Source organism: Excalfactoria chinensis, chromosome 2, assembly GCF_039878825.1.
Source record: "Excalfactoria chinensis isolate bCotChi1 chromosome 2, bCotChi1.hap2, whole genome shotgun sequence".
Taxonomy (NCBI): Eukaryota; Metazoa; Chordata; class Aves; order Galliformes; family Phasianidae; genus Excalfactoria; species Excalfactoria chinensis.
Genome location: NC_092826.1, coordinates 95,617,783 through 95,637,690, shown reverse-complemented (window position 1 = coordinate 95,637,690; position 19,908 = coordinate 95,617,783). Strand labels below are relative to the sequence as shown.

Below are 19,908 nucleotides of genomic sequence, written 5' to 3'. Positions count from 1 at the left end.
CTATGAAGAAAGGTTGAGGGAACTGGGCTTGCTTAGCTTGGAAAAGGGAAGGCTCTGGAGAGACCTCATTGTGGCCTTTCAGTACTTGAAGGGAGTGTATCAACAGGATGACTGTTTACAGGGGTGGACAGTGATAGGACAAGGGGGAATGGTCTTGAACTGAGACAAGGGAGGTTTAGGTTAGATATTAGGAGGAAGTTTTTCACACAGAGGGTGGTGATGCGCTGGAACTGGTTGCCCAAGGAGGCTGTGGATGCCCCATCCCTGGAGGCATTCAAGGCCAGACTGGATGTGGCTCTGCACAGCTTAGTCTCGTGATTGGGGACCCTGCCCACAGCAATTTCCCCATGAACGGTATATATTTTTTTCAGACTACTTGTCATCTCTCACTTTTCCTCTGAAATCTCAAAACTCTAAGATTTTTATTCCACAGCTGATTGTCACCTTGAAGATTTGAACCTGAGCAGTGACAGAAAATCCCTTCTCTCAGGGCAGCTGATACATTTCCTTCTCCACTTCTCTGTACACACATTTTCATTCTTCCCTTTGCAAAGTCACGATTGATTTCAACACATTACTCTCATCGGCTTCATAGCTCAACACTAGAACAGAGCTGGAACTTTCAAGGTTCAACATTATCAAGTTCTGAACTCTATTTTTTCTTTCACTCTAAGAATATTCCCGCAGAGCAGTAAACTATGAATGGACCTGAGGTTGATTAAACATCAGAAAGAAGGAAAGGGCAAGTTCAAACACTCCCTTCCCCATGTAAAACGTCACGGTGTTTCCCTGATGCTTTGCAAAGACACCTCAGTCTTCTCCCAACATCACCTTTTTGTTGGACTTACCTTTGACACTCCAATTACAGCTGGTGGGTAGCTCAAACCGACCATATTGGACGTCCGCCTGTACATTCTACCAAGAGAAAATAGATAACACAACATATAGATAAACCTATACTAGACAACAATGAAGAAATATGCTGTTACAGGAGATCTTGTATAGGCCAACAAATGAACTTGAAGTACAATGATTTCTCTTCCTTCTTCCTAGCCTGTGCACATGCTCTCTATACCACCTCTCTCACCCTAGAGCCTTGCTCAAGGCCATACAATTCCCAGTATCTCATACCTTGGTCCCCAGGCTGGAGATAAGGATGAATCTGTTAATACCAGATCTTCACCAGAGGCAAAGTCTGCACTCAAATAAACAAGATGCTCCCCATTTTCCACTGCAGCAAACCATACTGCCCTTCCAGTTTCTGTTCTTCTTGCTTGTCCAGCACACAAGCTCATCCTCAGTTTACCTCAGAAATCATCTGCAGTCTGCAAGGCATCATCTGCAGTTCAGTACCACTATTACTTCTCTCTCTCTCTCTCTTTTTAAAATCAGTTCAAAATTTTTAGGTGTTCTTTGTTTGTGTACGAGAAGGACGAAGGACATAACATTGGTAACCATACGAAAGAATGCACTGAACTACGTACTGGAATTTATATTTGTTTTCAGGCCATTCTGTTTTTAATAGGCTATGTGAATTCACAGACACCCGCTGTTAAAACACCTTTCCACATCTCACAGTTTTGCACTTCAGAAACACAGGAGTCAAAAGAGAGGATGGAAAGCTTTCTTCTCCCATCTGACATGATCCTGTGTGAAGTCCTTCACTTCCCTTTCACGTTCTGCTCTCAAACACAAATGTCATGCACCTTTAAAGAACACTCCCACTGCCTAAATCACATAATTTCTTACCCCCTCTGCCAGGACACAGCACTTTTCAGACAGTTCAGGCAAAGGCCCTCTGCCTTAGCTTAGGAGAGCAACAGCCCTTCTCTGATGCCATTTTCCATCTGAATGTTTCCTCTTTCATTTCACAGTTATTCAAACCCACTGGGTAACAGCCTCTGACTACCAGCTTTCTGCCACTCGTTTATATCCTTCTCAAGCAAGTCCTTCACTGAGAGTGAGGGTTAATTCACTAACAGCCTGTCAAACGGGGGAGGAATACTTCCCAGGGAGAAAGGACAGCTAATGCTGTCCTGTTAGCCTTACCATTATTGCAGCCACTCTTAGCACACATGCAGCGATTTCTTGAGTTTTCAGGTATGAGATTAAATAAGAAGAGCAATTTTAAAAAGTCAGCAATCAGCAAGTGGAAGAAGCCCATGTGTGCTTGTGTGGTCTGTGATCCACTGTATGATACACCCATCCTCCTATGCAGAGAACTGCTAGGCTGTCAGCACAGTTCTGATCAGCAACAATAGGTGTCATGGAAGTCCCAGCCAGAACTCACATTCCTGACTTGAGTTTTGCTGTAGACATCTGGCACTGGCTGTCTGAAGCTGAGTCAACTTTCCCAGCTTTTGAAACAAATCCTCTTCAGAGCAATGAAGTCACATCCTATTTGTGCCTCTGCCTTGTGTTCTTAAGGGCCTTCACATCTAAATGCACTTTTTGTGGCAGTGATGATGTTCATTTGAATCTTTTCAGGACTCCACACCCTCACTCTTAGTATACTGTGTCAATAGTTACTGACACCACTGGTAAAACTAGACACAAATCACACCAGAAGCTTCATTTGAAGACAAGCTGAGCCAAGATGCCCGTGTTAACAAGGTGATAAAATGCCTTGGGGACACACCAGAGACTTCATGCTCCTCAGGGTACTTCCAGTGTTTCCGCAGTCCTGGGGCTGCCAGAATGTAATGCACTAAGGCTACTGTGCTGCTCTTTCCACTCTATGTTTAAAAAGAGAGCAGCAAACTCTGCTGCCTCAAGGGTCAAGCACTGAGCTTGGCAAAGCCATGAGGAGCTGCTGGCTAGAAAAAACAACACGAGCATTTCCTGAGACCTGCAAGCATACCCTGGCCATGCACAGGCATTTTTACTTCAGAGGACAACCTTGTTCTGCAGCAAGAGTGTGTTGCTAAAGTCTTGAAAAGGACTATCGCGATCACTGCTTGTGTTGATGCTGTTTTGGGAGAGTTCTTACAGAATGGCCACTGTCAGTGCTTACATCTCTTGTGTGTTTTTCTCTTCAAACAGGAGTTCAGATGACTTTCTTTCACATTTTTGCAGGAGACTCTACATAGAGACAAAAGCTGCTTTAGTGGTGCACAAGCTCAAGTGGGATTCACTAGCTCAGCTACAACTCAGTTGACATCAGTGTAATCCAAACATGAATAAGTTTTGCCAGGAGAGAATAGATTCTGAGAGATCTTCACAGAATCACAGAATTGTAGGGGTTGGAAGGGACCTCTAGAGATCATCGAGTCCAACCCCCCTGCCAAAGCAGGCTCCCTACACCACGTTGCACAGGTAGGCGTCCAGGCGGGTCTTGAATATCTCCAGAGAAGGAGACTCCACCACCTCCCTCGGCAGCCTGTTCCAGTGCTCTGTCACCCTCACTGTAAAGAATCATAGAATCATAGTATTACCCAGGTTGGAAAAGACCTTGAAGATCATCAAGTCCAACCGCAGCCTAACCAGTACCCCATCTCTAAAAAAACAAAAAAACAAAAAAAACACCTCTGCTAAATCATATCCCTGAGTACCACATCCAAACGGCTCTTAAACACATCCAGGGATGGCGATTCAACCACATCCCTGGGGAGCCTATTCCAGTACCTAACCACCCTTTCTGTAAAGAAGTTCTTCCTAATATCCAACCTGAACTTGCCCTGGCGCAACTTGAGGCCATTTCCCCTCGTCCTGTCACTTGTCACTAGTGAGAAGAGACCTGCCCCACTCTCACTGTAAGAACCTTTCAGGTACTGGAAGACGGCAATAAGGTCTCCCCTCAGCCTCCTCTTCCTCAGACTAAACAGCCCCGGCTTCCTTAGCCTCTCCTCGTAGGGCTGATTCTCCAAGCCCTTCACGAGCCTCGTTGCCCTTCTCTGGACCTGCTCCAGTACCTCCATATCTTTCTTGTGCTGAGGTGCCCAAAACTGGACACAGTACTCGAGGTGAGGCCTCACCAATGCTGAGTACAGGGGCAGGATGACTTCCTTAGTCCTGCTCAGCACACCATTCTTGATACAAGCCAGGATGCCATTGGCCTTCTTGGCCACCTGGGCACACTGTCGGCTCATGTTCAGCCGTGCATCAATCAGTACCCCCAGGTCCATTTCCTCCACACAGTCCTCCAGCCACTCCGCCCCAAGCCTATAGCGCTGCCTGGGGTTGTTGTGGCCGAAGTGCAGGACTCGGCATTTGGCCTTGTTAAACCTCATTCCATTGGCTTCAGCCCAGCTCTCCAGCCTGTCCAGATCCCTCTGTAGGGCCTCGCTACCCCTTGTAGCAAGAAGTTCTTGTGCGCATTCGTGCGGAACTTCCTATGCTGAAGTTTCAGCCCATTACTCCTAGTCCTGTCCCCACGCACTACTGAAAAGAGACCAGCATCGCCACTATGGCTCCCACACTTCAGGTATTTATAAACCTGGATCAAGTCCCCTCTCAGCCTTCTTTTCTCAAGGCTAAACAGACCCAGTTCACTTAGCCTTTCTTCATAGGAGAGATGCTCCAGGCCCTTCACCATCTTTGTGGCCCTCCGCTGGACTCTTTCCAAGAGATCCCTGTCTTTTTTGTCCTGAGGATCCCAGAACTGGACATAGTACTCCAGATGAGGCCTCACCAGGGCAGTGTAGAGGGGGAGGATCACCTCCCTCGACCTGCTGGCCACGCTCTTTTTAATGCACCCCAGTATGCCATTGGCCTTTTTGGCTACAAGGGCACACTGCTGGCTCATGGCCAACCTGTCGTCCACCAGGACGCTCAGGTCCCTCTCAGCAGAGCTCCTCTCCAGCAGGTCATCACCCAGCCAATTTAATGCATTCACTTTGTGTGTTAATGGGAGCTGACTGGTATCCAGGCTGCACTGCTGTAAATATTCTCTGGAGTGATATGTAATGCTATTTTTTTGTTTTCTGTTTTAAATCAACATAATTAAAACAAGCACATGAAAGAAAATGAAGATCTCAAAATAATTGAAGACAGATATTTAGTGGGTTTTTCTGCTTCTCTGCGACTGGAATCTGGGATCCACAAGGCTGTTAATCTTGCTCTGGCTTAGCACTCAAAAACTGGAAAACTGTTTCTGGAATTCTCTTTCAAGTTGACAGAACCATAAAATGGCTTGGGTTGGAAGGGACCACAAGGATCGTCAAGCTCCAACCCCCCTGCCACAAACAGAGTGGCCAGCCTCAACATCTAATACTAGACCAGGCAGCCCAAGGCCCATCCAACCTGGCCTTGATCACCTCCAGGCTTGGGGCATCCACAACCTCTCTGGGCAGCCTGTTCCAACAGCTCACCACTCTCTTGGTAAAGAACTTGCTCCTGACATCCATCTTCCCTCCTAAATTTAAAACCATTTCCCCATGTCCTGCCACTATCCACCCCTGTAAGAAGTTGACTTTCCTCCTGTCTGTAGGTTCCCTTTAGGTACTGGAAGGCTGCAATGAGGTCACCCCACCTACTTCTCTTCTCCAGGCTGATTGCAGGCCCAATGCCTATGCTGTGGCGGATTGCATATAGCAGCCTTGGCTAATTAGAACCCAGAAACTGTCTGCAAGATGTGCTTCCACTGAGGTGCTACTGGACTTTATTAAATGCCATTAATAATGTGCAAGCGCCACTTAATGCTGGACGTGACACACCTTCAGAATGACCTGTCTTTAATCTGGACTGACCCCTTTATTTCTGAGAATGTTGTCCGTACAGCAGAGAAAAAGCTAATCAAGTACAAGAGTTCACCTTCTCTAACTGAGCTGAGACCTCCCTCAGCCACACTGGTTATCGAGGCATGAAAATTATGGCACTCATCAGCACCTTCACCACACCTGAACCATCTCTGCCACTTAAAAGCTAGTAAGAATATGTCACAAAGAACTTAAAACTAACCCCCTAAAGATAAGGTCTGCACAGTGGAATTACAAAAAAAAAAAAAAAATAAAGAAAGAAAAAAAGAGAGAGACAGAGAGAGAAAAATAACTGAGAGTTGACAGCTTCCCTAGGCAAGTCCAGGAAGGCTATGAACAAGGAGCTGGAACCCTAAGAACACCACATGAAATGAAGGGCAGTCCCAGAGCCCAAGAGGCATCTAGTCTCACTGGGAATTGGAAAAACAGGCACTGGGAAGCATCCGCAGGACAGGTGCCCTTCGAACCAGCATCCCTCCTCCTTCCTCAAAGTTACTGGGAGTGTGTAACAAGACAAAGCCTGACTTTTCTAACATGGGAACAGTGGTGGAAAGACAAGATGACACCGTCATCAGAAACGCCACCAAAAACAGCTTAGTTTACCTTAGTTCAGCAACGAGCTGCAGTTTCTTGGCATGCTGGCTGTAATTAAATCACTGTGCACCAAACAGAATCACCTCCCTTTCCTCTTCACATGATGTAAGCCTATGAACACTTTCATGCTGCTTGAAGTACAGTAAGGGTCAATTGATGGGGCACAGACATTTGTGGAACTGGGCCCTCTGCCCCTCAGCCCTCCTTTCAAGATCACTACTCCAGAGGTGGCAGGGATCCAGAGATCTAATATGTCCTGATTACTTATCTGGACACTCAATCAATCCCCATCTATTCTCTGTGCATTGTCATGTGTGGCCTGACTTCACTTTCAGCCACACATTCAGGAGCTGGAGGGAGAAAACACTTAGGACAGCAATCCCAAGTCAGCCCTCTTGTCCTCAGAATGAAAAAGCCACCTCAAAACCTCAAGGATCTCACAGACCCTCCAGTGGACCCCTCATGCCATCCCAGCACAGCCACTCAGAGGACACCAGGCGCTCTCCTCCCCACTGCTCTCCCTTGGGGATCAGGGCAGATGAGATGCTGCCTCCTCTATGTTCAAGGGGCAGAGGTGAAGGACAGCAAAGGAGAGCTCACACCACCCTTGAAACTCAGCAGTTCTTTATTGATTGCATGTCCCTAGGCTGCTTGCGGGGTGTCAGTACACCTTGTGTCCTCTCCAGTACTGTTGGGCAACAGGCTGCCACCACTTGCAGGCAGCCAGGCAGCTGCCAAGTAGAAGGCTCTCCTGGCCTGATCCTGCCCATCCATCAGTACAAATGGATTGGAGGCATGGGATGAAGAAGGGACTGGAGTCTCCATGGCGCCTTTTGCCCAACAACCACAAGTTCCCTCTAGCAAGCACAATGGCACAGCCCTTCCCAGAAAAGGGTCCCTAAGTGCCCCCTGTCCTTCTTTCTTCAAAACTGGGGCAACTCTCAGGCCACAGGCCCCAACTCCAAACACTGCCGTGTCTGGGTTGCCATGGAATACTGGTATACTGCTGATGTCACTATCTAGTGTTCTGAGTTCTGTAACCGCCATAACAGTGGGTAGAGCAAAACAAGCTGGTGCTGCAGTTCAGAGCTCCCCACACAGTAATGGTGCCTCCTCCCAGCAAGAAGATCCACCTGATGGGGAGGAGGCAGAGGGCCATAGAACAAGATCCAGTCGAGCCCATGGAGGTGGATCCACCTCCAACAGAAGAGGAGCCCATGGAGGTGGATCCACCTCCAACAGAAGAGGAGCCAATGGAGGTGGATCCACCTCCAAATGAAGAGGAGCCAATGGAGGTGGATCCACCTCCATGTCAAGTGAAGAGCCAGCTCCTGAGAAGCCAGATGAACATCAGAAATTGGTGAGTGATAGATTGAAAATAGGTGACAAACTGGGTTAATCAACAAATGATTACATTTTGTATTCTGGAGAAAGCTTCGGTGATTTGTTCCTTCACAGAGAGGGAAGTAAAATCCCAACAAGATGACTTGCTAGTCTCAGCCAGGAAATCAGTGGCAGAGGGGAGAATTCAGCTTGGGTTTTTCACTCATCCTCACTCCAATCAATTAAAACAGTTACCCAAATCCTCACCTAGATTCTTCTAAATAATCCCAAATGCCTACTTTCATTAGCACAGACATTGCAATTTACAATTTTTCTGCAGTACAGATGGGTTCTGCTGTGGATAACAATAATCTCTTTACCAAACAAAACCTACTGCCATTTCCTTCTGTATTAGGGATGCCAACTCCTGTACGTTCCACTACACCTGTCTTGAAAAGGAGGTAATGGACTGTTTGTGTCACATCTGCAGCATGCATTAGGTTGTGATAAGGATTTTTGTGTTTGCTGTATCCAACCTCCAGAGCTTCCACAAAGGACACCAGGGCAGAAATGGGGATCTAAGAAAAGAAGCACACAGTTACAAATGAAAGAATCACATGCAATAGCTAGCATTTGGAGATCATTTTCAGAAGAGGCTCCAGAGAGCAGTTTCTATGGGTCTGTCTTATCCCCTCACAATAATGTAGCATGTATCTCTGCTTTACTACTCACATTCCGGAGTTTGTAATGAAATGCAGCTCGTAGATAGTCTGCAAGACTCTACAATGAGGAGTGTTGTATATTGTACTTTTGGTTTTTTACTACTGAATCCTGACTTCCCATACTATGAGTTTGTCATGCTTTTTTGGCTCCCAGAGTGTAACTGTATGCCTAACATGAAACCACATTTTAGGGATTTCTAGGGAGCACACTACATGGGTGATGGCAGCTGCAAGTGTATGCAACAAGCAGCAGGGATTCTCCATTGCTTTGCACCAACTACAATACCCTAAACCTTCATATTTCTGCAGTCAGAGTTGCACAGCCATTTCCCTCTTGAGTATGTATCCTGGGGCAATGCAATTCTCATCACTTATCATCTTCAAACTTTTCTCACCAGGCGACAGAAGATCCTGAAGGAGGCCAGGAGTCGGAGAAAGTAGGAGTCCTGCCAGAGTAAGTGTCAGCAGAGAAAGGGCAAATGGAAGCTTTTGGTGGGGAGAATGGGAAACATCTCAGGGCAGTGCTCTGTGACCCAAATGTAACACTGTTCACAGTTACAAAGGAGCTGTTCAAAGTAAAAGATATGGAGTACACCTTTTACTCCAACTGAAGTAGTATTTGCATTTTGAAACCCATAGCAAGCCAATTTGTCATTTTTGGCTTGCATGCTTGAGACTCCTCAGAATACTGGGAGAATGACACTATCATTCCCATTGCATTTCACTCTGGAACTCCACCTGCCTCATGCTGCCCTATTACAATCAAATGTTCTACTCAAATGACATTTGGTCCTGGTTGCTGCAGAAGGATTCTCTTCCCCCTTTAGGGGAAATGACAGTGACCACAAAATCTTCACAGACACCTTCAAATGCAGCTGAAATCACTGCAGTCTAATGGAACAGAGCAGAATAAGAATGAAATAGAAGAAAATGCAAGATGGAAAAAGAGACCCATCTTGTAACTACTGACCTTGAAACGACTGATCAGATCATAGCGTGTGAGAAGTTCATAGGAAATGAATTTCAGTGCATGATCTCCACTGGCATCGTTTAGTGCAAACACATCAAATGACCACTTGTCTACATTCTGCAAGAATGAATAGAAAAGAATGTTAATCTGATCACCCATTTCACCATTATTATTCAATTTCCAAATTGCAAAGCATAAGTGCAAAACAAATCTTAGTTTGCCTTGGTAAATGAAAGATGGTTATGGGCACTCACATACCGGCCTGTGCACGTATTTTCATCACCTGCTGCACAGAGAAGTGCTATAAAAAATATCTCGAGCTGCCTTGCTCCACCCAAAGAGATCTTAGATCCTTCTGACTATTGCAGCTTCCATTGTTCAGAGACAGCATGATTTCCTACAGGATTCTCTTTTTTTAAGGACATGAGTTTGTAATTATCTGTAAATATTTTATTTTATTTTTTTGAAGATGAGTGAGTTAACTGGGGCTTTTCATAGTAATGCTACATTAAGTGCTTACAATGGTATAAAAAAAATGAGCTTTACAACATCAAAGTAAATATCTAAGTGCAATTGAGAGCGTTACAGTTAGCTGCAAATGCTCTATTAATGCTGCAGGGTGCTCAGCCAAGGGACAGAAGAAGACAAGTTCAAATGCCATCTCATAAAGCTGAAGCATAACGTATAAACTCTCTTGCAGAAGGTTGAATTCCAGCTCACCTCCTACGGATGGCAGCGTGAGATAAGAGCACTCACATGTGACAACGAGGATGTCCCCCAAACACCAGGACCCTCGCTCGCCTACTCCTGCGCCCTCCTTGAACTGTTTTTATTTAGTTTCAGTAGGAAGCAGTTGCTATTGTTATAATTATATAATTATATAGTTTATATGTTTTATATGTTTTATACGTTTCATACATTTTATACGTTTATACGTTTTATAAGTTTTATAATTATATACTGTTATAATCATATAATTATATAGTAACTTACAATATAGAATATTAGAATGTAGAATAATAGAATTTACAGTTATATTTAAATATGTTATGTGTTTTATATTTAAATTTATATTTATTATATAGTTAATAATTAATTAATTAAAATAGTAATTGACCTCCAGTTCCTGTGAAGTTTAAAGCAATGTCTCAACTATACTGTTGTTCAGAATTTACTTTAAGACAATCTGACCACTACTTCCTATGAATTCTAAAGCAATGTTTCAACTATACTGTTGTTCAGAAATTACTGTAAAACAAACTTTTCTTGTACAAATAAAGGTTTGTGTTTCCTTATCTTTTTATTGTGGTAATGTTGTGTTCTTGTGGCAGATAAAATGAAGTGAATGTAGGAAAGGCAAAATATTGTTCCTTTGCACCACAAAGCCATGAAGATGCTAAGTTTTACTGTAGAATAATTTAGATTTCACAGAGGGAAATATTCTTGACAACAATGACAGTAGCATTTTACTCTAAATATTAACCGATGGGGAAATTTCCCCTTAAGGAAAAAAGGGAGTATCACACTTTGCTCAGAGAATTTGCAGTCTGTGATAATTAGAGGATTTTATGGTCTTATAAAAAGCTTTGTACAGATGTGATGTCCATGTTGGAGAGAAACTGAAAGGTAAGCAGAACTTCACAAGCACCTTGAGTGGGAGGAGAATAACTGTTGTCAATAAAGAGAGTGGGAGAAGCAAGGGATGGGAAAATTCCTGGCTACACATCTCGAGGTCACTGGCCCTGCAGCCCCAGATGAAATGTCAGAAGGTGCTCTAATGCTGCCTGTAGGCAATGTGATGGAGCTACAGCCCTAAGGTTATCTTCTATACATTTTAGTCTGACATTTGACCTTCACTCCACTTCTTGGGCGAACCAAGAAATCAACAGCAGTGCTTCCCAAATGTTCAGTCCATTTGCCTTTCCGTCTGTTAACCTTAGAGCCTTGATTTGTTTTATCAGCTGTCTGATTTAGAGACAGCTGATTTTCTGTTCAACATCAGTGACCGTGCTGAGGCCCCAGCACAAGAAAGATGCAGTGCTCTTGGAATGGGTCTAGTGGAGGGCCGCTAAGATGATTAGAGGGCTGGAGCACCTGAGCAGTGACAGAAAATCCCTTCTCTCAGGGCAGCTGATACTTTTCCTTCTCCACTTCTCTGTACACACATTTTCCACATTTTCATTCTTCCCTTTGCAAAATCACGATTGATTTCAACACAGTACTCTCATCGGCTTCATAGTTCAACACTAGAACAGAGCTGGAACCTTCAAGGTTCAGCATTTTCAAGTTCTGAACTCTATTTTTTCTTTCACTCTACGAATATTCCCGCAGAGCAGTAAACTATGAATGGACCTGAGGTTGATTAAACATCAGAAGGAAGGAAAGGGCAAGTTCAAACACTCCCTTCCCCATGTAAAACGTCACGGTGTTTCTCTGATGCTTTGCAAAGACACCTCAGTCTTCTCCCAACATCACCTTTTTGTTGGACTTACCTTTAACACTCCAATTACAGCTGGTGGGTAGCTCAAACCGACCATATTGGGCGTCCGCCTGTACTTTCTACCAAGAGAAAATAGATAACACAACATATAAATAAACCTATACTAGACAACAATGAAGAAATATGCTGTTACAGGAGATCTTGTATAGGCCAACAAATGAACTTGAAGTACAAGGATTTTTCTTCCTTCTTCCTAGCCTGTGCACATGCTCTCTATACCACCTCTCACCCTAGAGCCTTGCTCAAGGCCATACAATTCCCAGTATCTCATACCTTGGTCCCCAGGCTGGAGATAAGGATGAATCTGTTAATACCAGATCTTCACCAGAGGCAAAGTCTGCACTCAAAAAAACAAGATGCTCCCCATTTTCCACTGCAGCAAACCATACTGCCCTTCCAGTTTCTGTTCTTCTTGCTTGTCCAGCACACAAGCTCATCCTCAGTTTACCTCAGAAATCATCTGCAGTCTGCAAGGCATCATCTGCAGTTCAGTACCACTTCTCTCTCTCCCTCTTTTTAAAATCAGTTCAAAATTTTTAGGTGTTCTTTGTTTGCGTACGAGAAGGACGAAGGACATAACATTGGTAACCATACGAAAGAATGCACTGAACTACGTACTGGAATTTATATTTGTTTTCAGGCCATTCTGTTTTTAATAGGCTATGTGAATTCACAGACACCCGCTGTTAAAACACCTTTCCACATCTCACAGTTTTGCACTTCAGAAACACAGGAGTCAAAAGAGAGGATGGAAAGCTTTCTTCTCCCATCTGACATGATCCTGTGTGAAGTCCTTCACTTCCCTTTCACGTTCTGCTCTCAAACACAAATGTCATGCACCTTTAAAGAACTCTCCCACTGCCTAAATCACATAATTTCTTACCCCCTCTGCCAGGACACAGCACTTTTCAGACAGTTCAGGCAAAGGCCCTCTGCCTTAGCTTAGGAGAGCAACAGCCCTTCTCTGATGCCATTTTCCATCTGAATGTTTCCTCTTTCATTTCACAGTTATTCAAACCCACTGGGTAACAGCCTCTGACTACCAGCTTTCTGCCACTCGTTTATATCCTTCTCAAGCAAGTCTTTCACTGCGAGTGAGGGTTAATTCACTAACAGCCTGTCAAACATGGGAGGAATACTTCCCAGGGAGAAAGGACAGCTAATGCTGTCCTGTTAGCCTTACCATTATTGCAGCCACTCTTAGCACACATGCAGCGATTTCTTGAGTTTTCAGGTATGAGATTAAATAAGAAGAGCAATTTTAAAAAGTCAGCAATCAGCAAGTGGAAGGAGTCCCTGTGCGCCTGTGTGGTCTGTGATCCACTGTATGATACACCCATCCTCCTATGCAGAGAACTGCTAGGCTGTCAGCACACTTCTGATCAACAACAATAGGTGTCATGGAAGTCCCAGCCAGAACTCACATTCCTGACTTGAGTTTTGCTGTAGACATCTGGCACTGGCTGTCTGAAGTCTGCTGGCTGCTCCCCACTTACCAGCCCTCCTGCTAGCTCCAAGGAAACATCGGGGAAGAGTGGTTACTCAGGAAGAAAAGGTAGGAACGGAAATGAGTCCAAAGTTAGATGACTAAAAGTTTTAGAGTTCAGAAAGTGAAATTAGTTTTAGCAGTATGTTCTGATGCAAGTTGTGACTGAAAAAGCTGAGAAAACTCAATGGATTTTTTTTTTTTTTTTTGCCTCCCCTCTCGATCTCCAAACTTTTCACATCAATCTCAGTCTATACATTTGCTATATGATTCAGGACAGTAACACCATGACACAGGATATTCTTCATTTAAAACAACAACAACCAAACAGAAGGACAACAGAAGCCAAAAGGCAAGGTAGGGCCTAAACCAAACTGACTGCACTTTAAAAACTTTGAGTCCCAACCTAGGACTACACAGAGATGTCAAAATTATTTCACCTGTACTATTACATCTGTATGACGCTAAAAACAGATCCGTATGTGCTGCTTCAGGTTGCACTCTACCAGAAGTTGTTTGCCAACCAGATCTTTGTAGAAACAACTTTAGAATCATATTAGAGACCTCTTCACTCAATACTGCAGGTGCAATCGGCATTGTGCACGAGCAGCTACTAGAACAAAGTCATTATATGTTCCTTTACCTTTCCACAAATATCCCTGCTTGTACTGCATGGACAGTGCTCCTGAACCGGGGTTTCTCCTCTGTCCTTTTGAGCATCATCCCCAATTATAGTCTGGCAATTTGGCATTTACTGTTTTTTACCCAAGAGCTACGTGACCAACTAAAAAGTAATTTGTCATTTGCCCAATTCAGTAAATAGGCGGTTTGTAGTGGTTCTGGGAAGCAGTGCGATGGATCATTTCTCATAGTTTTCATCTGCCTCACTGTATTCAGTGAAAGTGTTAACCCATGGGTGTCTAACCTTTTGTCTTGCCTGGGATACACTGGGTGGAGAGGAATTGTCTTGGTCTGCATATAAAATATGTAGGTTGATCCAAAGATTTGGATCCTCGTATTTATTTCCATGGAAACTACAACAGAATCACAGAATCACAAGGTTGGAAAGGATCTACAAGATCATCTAGACCAACCGTCCCCCATTACCATTGCTACCACAAGCCGCTAAACATATCTTGTAGCTCCTCATCCAGACTTCTGAACATTGCCAGGGATGGCGACTCCTCCACCTCCCTGGGCAGCCATTCCAGTGCCTGGCCGCTCTCTGAGAGAAAAAGCTCCTTATTATGTCTAATCTGAACCTCCTCTGGTACAACTTGTGGCCATTTCCTCGGGTCCTGTTTGTTGCCTGGGAGAAGAGGCCAAACCCCTCCTCATCACAGCCTCCCTTCAGGAAGTTGAAGAGTGCAATGAGGTCTCCCTTGAGCCTCCTCTTCTCCAAACTAAATAATCCCAGCTCCTTCAGCCATTCATCATAATATTTGTGCTCCAGACCCCTCATGAGACCCCTCTGAACACGCTCCAGGGCCTTGATGTTTGTCTTGTAGTGAGAGGCCCCAAACTGAACACAATACTGGAGGTGCAGCCTCACCAGTGCTGAGTACAGGGGGGTTTTCACCTCTGCTCCTGCTGGACACACTATTTCTTATACAGGCCAGGATGCCATTGGCCCTTTTGGCCACCTGGGCAAACTGTCAGCTCATGCTCAGGAAAGCATCAACCAACACCCCCAGGTCCCTTTCCTCTTCACAGTCATCCAGCCACTCAACCCGAAGCCTATAGCGCTGCATGGGGTTAGTGTGGCCAAAGTGCAGGACCCGGCACTTGTCCTTGTTGAACCTCATCCTATTAACCTCAGCCCATCAATACAGCTTATCTAGATCACTTTTCAGGGCCTCCCTGCTCTCAGGCAGATCGACCCCGCCTCCCAACCTGGTGTCATCTGCAAACTTACTGAGGGTAAACTCAGTCCCCTAATCAAGATAATTAGTAAAGATATTAAACAAGATGGGCTGCAGTACTGACCCCTGGGGGACATCGCATTTAATGGGTCACCAGCTGGACTTAACTCCATTAATCACTACCTGTTTGGCATGGCTCCTTAGCCAATTCCTTACCCAAAGAAGGGTATACCTGTCCAGGCCATGGGCAGCCAGGTTTCCCCAGGAGAATACTGTGAGAGACCGTGTCAAAGGCTTTGCTGAAGTCTAGGAAGACTACATCAACAGCCTTTCCCCTGTCTACCAGTCTGGTTACCCAGTCATAAAAGGGCAAGCACAACCTGCCCTTCGTGAACCTGTGCTGGTTGGGCCTGATCCCTTGGACTCCATACACGTGCCGTGTGATCTCACCCAAGGTGATTTGCTCCATAAGTTTCCCCAGTACCGAGGTCAGGCTGACAGGCCCGTAGTTCCCCAGATTCTCCTTACAGCCCTTCTTGTGGATGGGAGGCACATCAGCAAGCCTCCTGTCCTCCAAGCAGATACAAAGAGCACAATAACATGATGTGATAGAGTCAATTCTCAGCTACAAATCACTGTTTTTCAGCATGGTCACTACCATTATTATCTGTGCATTTTCACCCACAAAGTATCTGCACAATGTTGTGTGACTGCATACTGTCTCTGGGCTGCACCGCTTGGCAAGGTAGAACTGCCGCCATGATAGCATGGGGCAGAGGGCGGCCGCAGAGCTGGCTGGGCTGGGACACAGGTGGGACACGGCTGCTGTAACCACTTCTGACTGCCACTCAGGGAGGGGCTGTCATTAAATTAAACTGAAATGTTTTGCTTTAGTTACGTGCTTGTCCTGACAAATGCTAATACTTGTTCTCAGTTCAAGGCAGTTTTCTCCGCCAACCGGTTAGTTGTTGAGAGGAAGTAAAATATTTTGAGAGTTATAATTCTGTAGAATGTTCATGTTTACCTCCAGTCGTCTTTTGAGAGATTAGATAAAATATTCATCTCTTCATCATCTTGTAAAAGACGATATGCTGCACTAACATGGTGATTTTCAAGTACAGACAGGTCATTATACAGAATGGCTGTGTCTGACCTAGGATTAAAAAGGAAACAAGGAAGGTTACGTTTCTTCCTTATCTAACGTGTCTTATTTTCAAAAGCTTTTCTTTGCTCACATACAGAGGTTAGTTCCTATAGCACAGATATAAGCATTTTGAGAGTGCTTGTGACGCTTCATTCATTGTTGTTATTCATTAAAAGAAAACTAAAGATGAAAATTCACCACAAAATCTATTTCATCTGCTGAGACTCACCTCGTCTTACATTACATCAGAAAAGGATACTGAGAGCTTCCTAACTGAGAGAGATAATGTACATTTAGGGCTGAAACACAAAGTTCCTTTCCAGTTCTTGTGTATACTGCTCTCAAACTGAAGCCTGAGTGTAGCTGAGTAAGAAATTGTGAGGTGTGTTCTTACATTGTTCCCAGAATAGCAAATTGGCTGTAAGCAAGACATGACGGAGCTGCTTTCAGTTATCCGTGCACCTAGCTATGCTGTACAGAAGGGCAAAACCCAGTGGGATAGTAGAAGACCAAAGGTATTTCACTCCTTATTTTAGGCTCCGTGTGATAGATCTGAAATTGCTGGATAGCTCAATTGTTCTGAAGACAAAGTGGTTGCTCAAAGTCAATGGCAAGAGAGAATGAGTAAGATTCGTTATAGTCCTCTCTCAGTCTTGCTTCCCAGTGAGCTGTGTAAATTTTTCTCCCTCAACATTTTAGATCCTCTGTTGTTCAATGCCATAAAGAATACACTATAACTGAACATTTCTGTAGCTGTTTTCTACTTTGGAAATAGAGCAGATCACTCATTCTTGCATATAAGAAGCTGTAAGAAGGGGGAATCTGCCTCACTGTAGAACACTGACAGAAATTTCTTCCAGCATTCCAAAACCTTCTTGAGCAAATGTGTGATCTCTCATAGGAGCCTTTGTATATCTGCAATACATAGCAGGATTCAGCTACCATACTCCAGATGTCTAATTTAGGGTATGCTGCAGTGCATCTTAGAAGTGTCCAAGTACGCTATGTCAGTCAAGGACACCTAGACAGTTTGTCAGTGCTACCTGTAGACTTACACCGTCAAAATAATACACAGACATTAGACGCCCAATTATCACTGAAGCCAGACGTTTTACAATATTTGCACACTCTCAAATGTTGCCATTTTCTTTGTACCTCTCTTCCATCAATCTCAAAAGCCCTACACAAGACTCTGAGATCAACAATAATGCCAGTCCAGTACAGTCTGCGACCAGCTGACTGCTCTCCAGGAATTTACAAAGATTTAAGATGTGAGCGCAATGACTTATTCCCAAACAGGTAGTGCTAAACATATCCTCTTGCGGCTGATATGTTTTTCCAGTAAGAACAGTATATGTTGTGCTGGTGTATACTGACAAATACAGATACTGGTGAACCTTTGAATTATAACATTTCCTTAAAAATATATCTTTGATGAAATACATCAATCTGCATAACAAGTAGCCTTCAGCAATTTTGCACAGAAATATCTCGGGGTCTTCCTTTTTCCTGATATGATACAGTGGTCAGCAATCTATAATACAGGCATACAGATGGAAACTGTTGAGTAAGAAAAAATTAAATGTTATGTAGGGAAGTGAACTTTTCTCCTGCATCACTTGAGGGCAAAAACTTCCACATTCTTCTATGTGGATGTGCTGTTATTTTCCAAAAACTTCCCCAACCACTCATGATTTATGACGGCCTTACCGTGTTTGGATGTGAAAATTGTTGGTGGTTCCTGTGTGTTCATAATCATGGATAGCAGCTGCGAAGATCATAGCGAAGATCTCCAGCTCTGTCAGCCAGTGCTGAAAAGAAATTACAGAGCAATCAGATCATTTTCCCAGGCATTCAGGCTTTTGTCTTTTAAGGCAAGTTATCCCCCGCTGACAGGCAGTGCTGCACATCCTTGCCTTTCCCCTGCAGCCTGCCAGCTGTCTTAAAGCAAATTTCTCTGGCTGATACACCGAAGCTGAATCAGTGCTTTTCCTGACGCTTCATCTAAATAAACTGAACTTCAGCAAAGCAGCTTCAAGAACAAAAAAAAAACAAAAAAACAAACAGGTTTAAATCATAGAGAGGGGAAACGATTGCCCTTCTTAAAGAATGATGTGTGAGGAAGAAAGAGAGGAAAATCCCAGGAAGAAAGAAGTAAAATCACAAGAATACCCATCTTTTTCAATGACTTACTAATACATGCGCACGTGTGCACGTACCACCAAGCTATGTATTTTCTGCTTGGTTCAATTTTGTAACAGAGCCTCAAATACAAAAAAAATGTCACCAATTTCCACTAATCAGAGGAGTTTTTGTCAATCCCTGAACCATAAGGAGCACAAGAAACATCGTCTCACAAGAGACATATCTTGTTCTTCGTGATTCATAGAAATAGCTGATAAAGTCCTGAGATTGTTCTTGGTCTTTTTGCCCCTAATTGCCTAGTCAAAGTCATATTTTCAATGTGATTGTCACTTTTGACTTTGATTTCTAAATCAATCAGATGCTTTTAATAATTTCCAGAACTAGCGGAGCAAATTCTCTGTGTCTCACATGGAAGCGTGCATGAAGAAAAAGAAAAGCTCGGTCACTGAATTCCCTCACAGAAAAAAAATGGCACCCACTGACATTCATCAACACTTCCTGAACATGTACAGGGATGAAACAGGGGATGTGAGCACAGTGAGGCAATGGGTGGTGCGTGTTTCAGCAGTGGCAACAGTGGGTCACCTCTGCTGGAGCAGATTTTGCTGAGCAAAGCATGCAGACTCTCCTTCTCTGCTGGTGAAAATGCACAGTTAATGATGGTGGGCACTGTGTTGAAAAGCAGCGCTTTGTAGCTGAGAATTTTCTGCATTGAACAGTGTTACTGTGCTCTTTGTAGCTGTTAGCATTTCCATGAAAACAAGTAGGAGTCATTACTTATGGAGGGACCTACAGAATACTAAGGAGGTAGATGATACCTCTGATAGAGGTCTATGCACCTCCCTGACATTTCAAAAGATGCATCCCAGCAGCAGTTGACTTTGAAAAGTGGGTGCACACAGGTAATTGACCAGATATCGGTAAGCACATGAAAGAAAATGAAGATCTCAAAATAATTGAAGACAGATATTTAGTGGGTTTTTCTGCTTCTCTGCGACTGGAATCTGGTATACACAAGGCTGTTAATCTTGCTCTGGCTTAGCACTCAAAAACTGGAAAACTGTTTCTGGAATTCTCTTTCAAGTTGACAGAACCATAAAATGGCTTGGGTTGGAAGAGACCACAAGGATCGTCAAGCTCCAACCCCCCTGCCACAAACAGAGTGGCCAGCCTCAACATCTAATACTAGACCAGGCAGCCCAAGGCCCATCCAGACTGGCCTTGATCACCTCCAGGCTTGGGGCATCCACAACCTCTCTGGGCAACCTGTTCCAACAGCTCACCACTCTCTTGGTAAAGAACTTGCTCCTGACATCCATCTTCCCTCCTAAATTTAAAACCATTTCCCCATGTCCTGCCACTATCCACCCCTGTAAGAAGTTGACTTTCCTCCTGTCTGTAGGTTCCCTTTAGGTACTGGAAGGCTGCAATGAGGTCACCCCACCTACTTCTCTTCTCCAGGCTGA

At 44.2% G+C, this 19,908-nt stretch overlaps 1 pseudogene; it reads right to left on the bottom strand.

The window, feature by feature from the left end:
- The window catches only part of LOC140247911 (dual specificity calcium/calmodulin-dependent 3',5'-cyclic nucleotide phosphodiesterase 1C-like), a 37,166-nt pseudogene that overhangs the window by 9,665 nt on the left and 7,593 nt on the right, over positions 1-19,908 (bottom strand).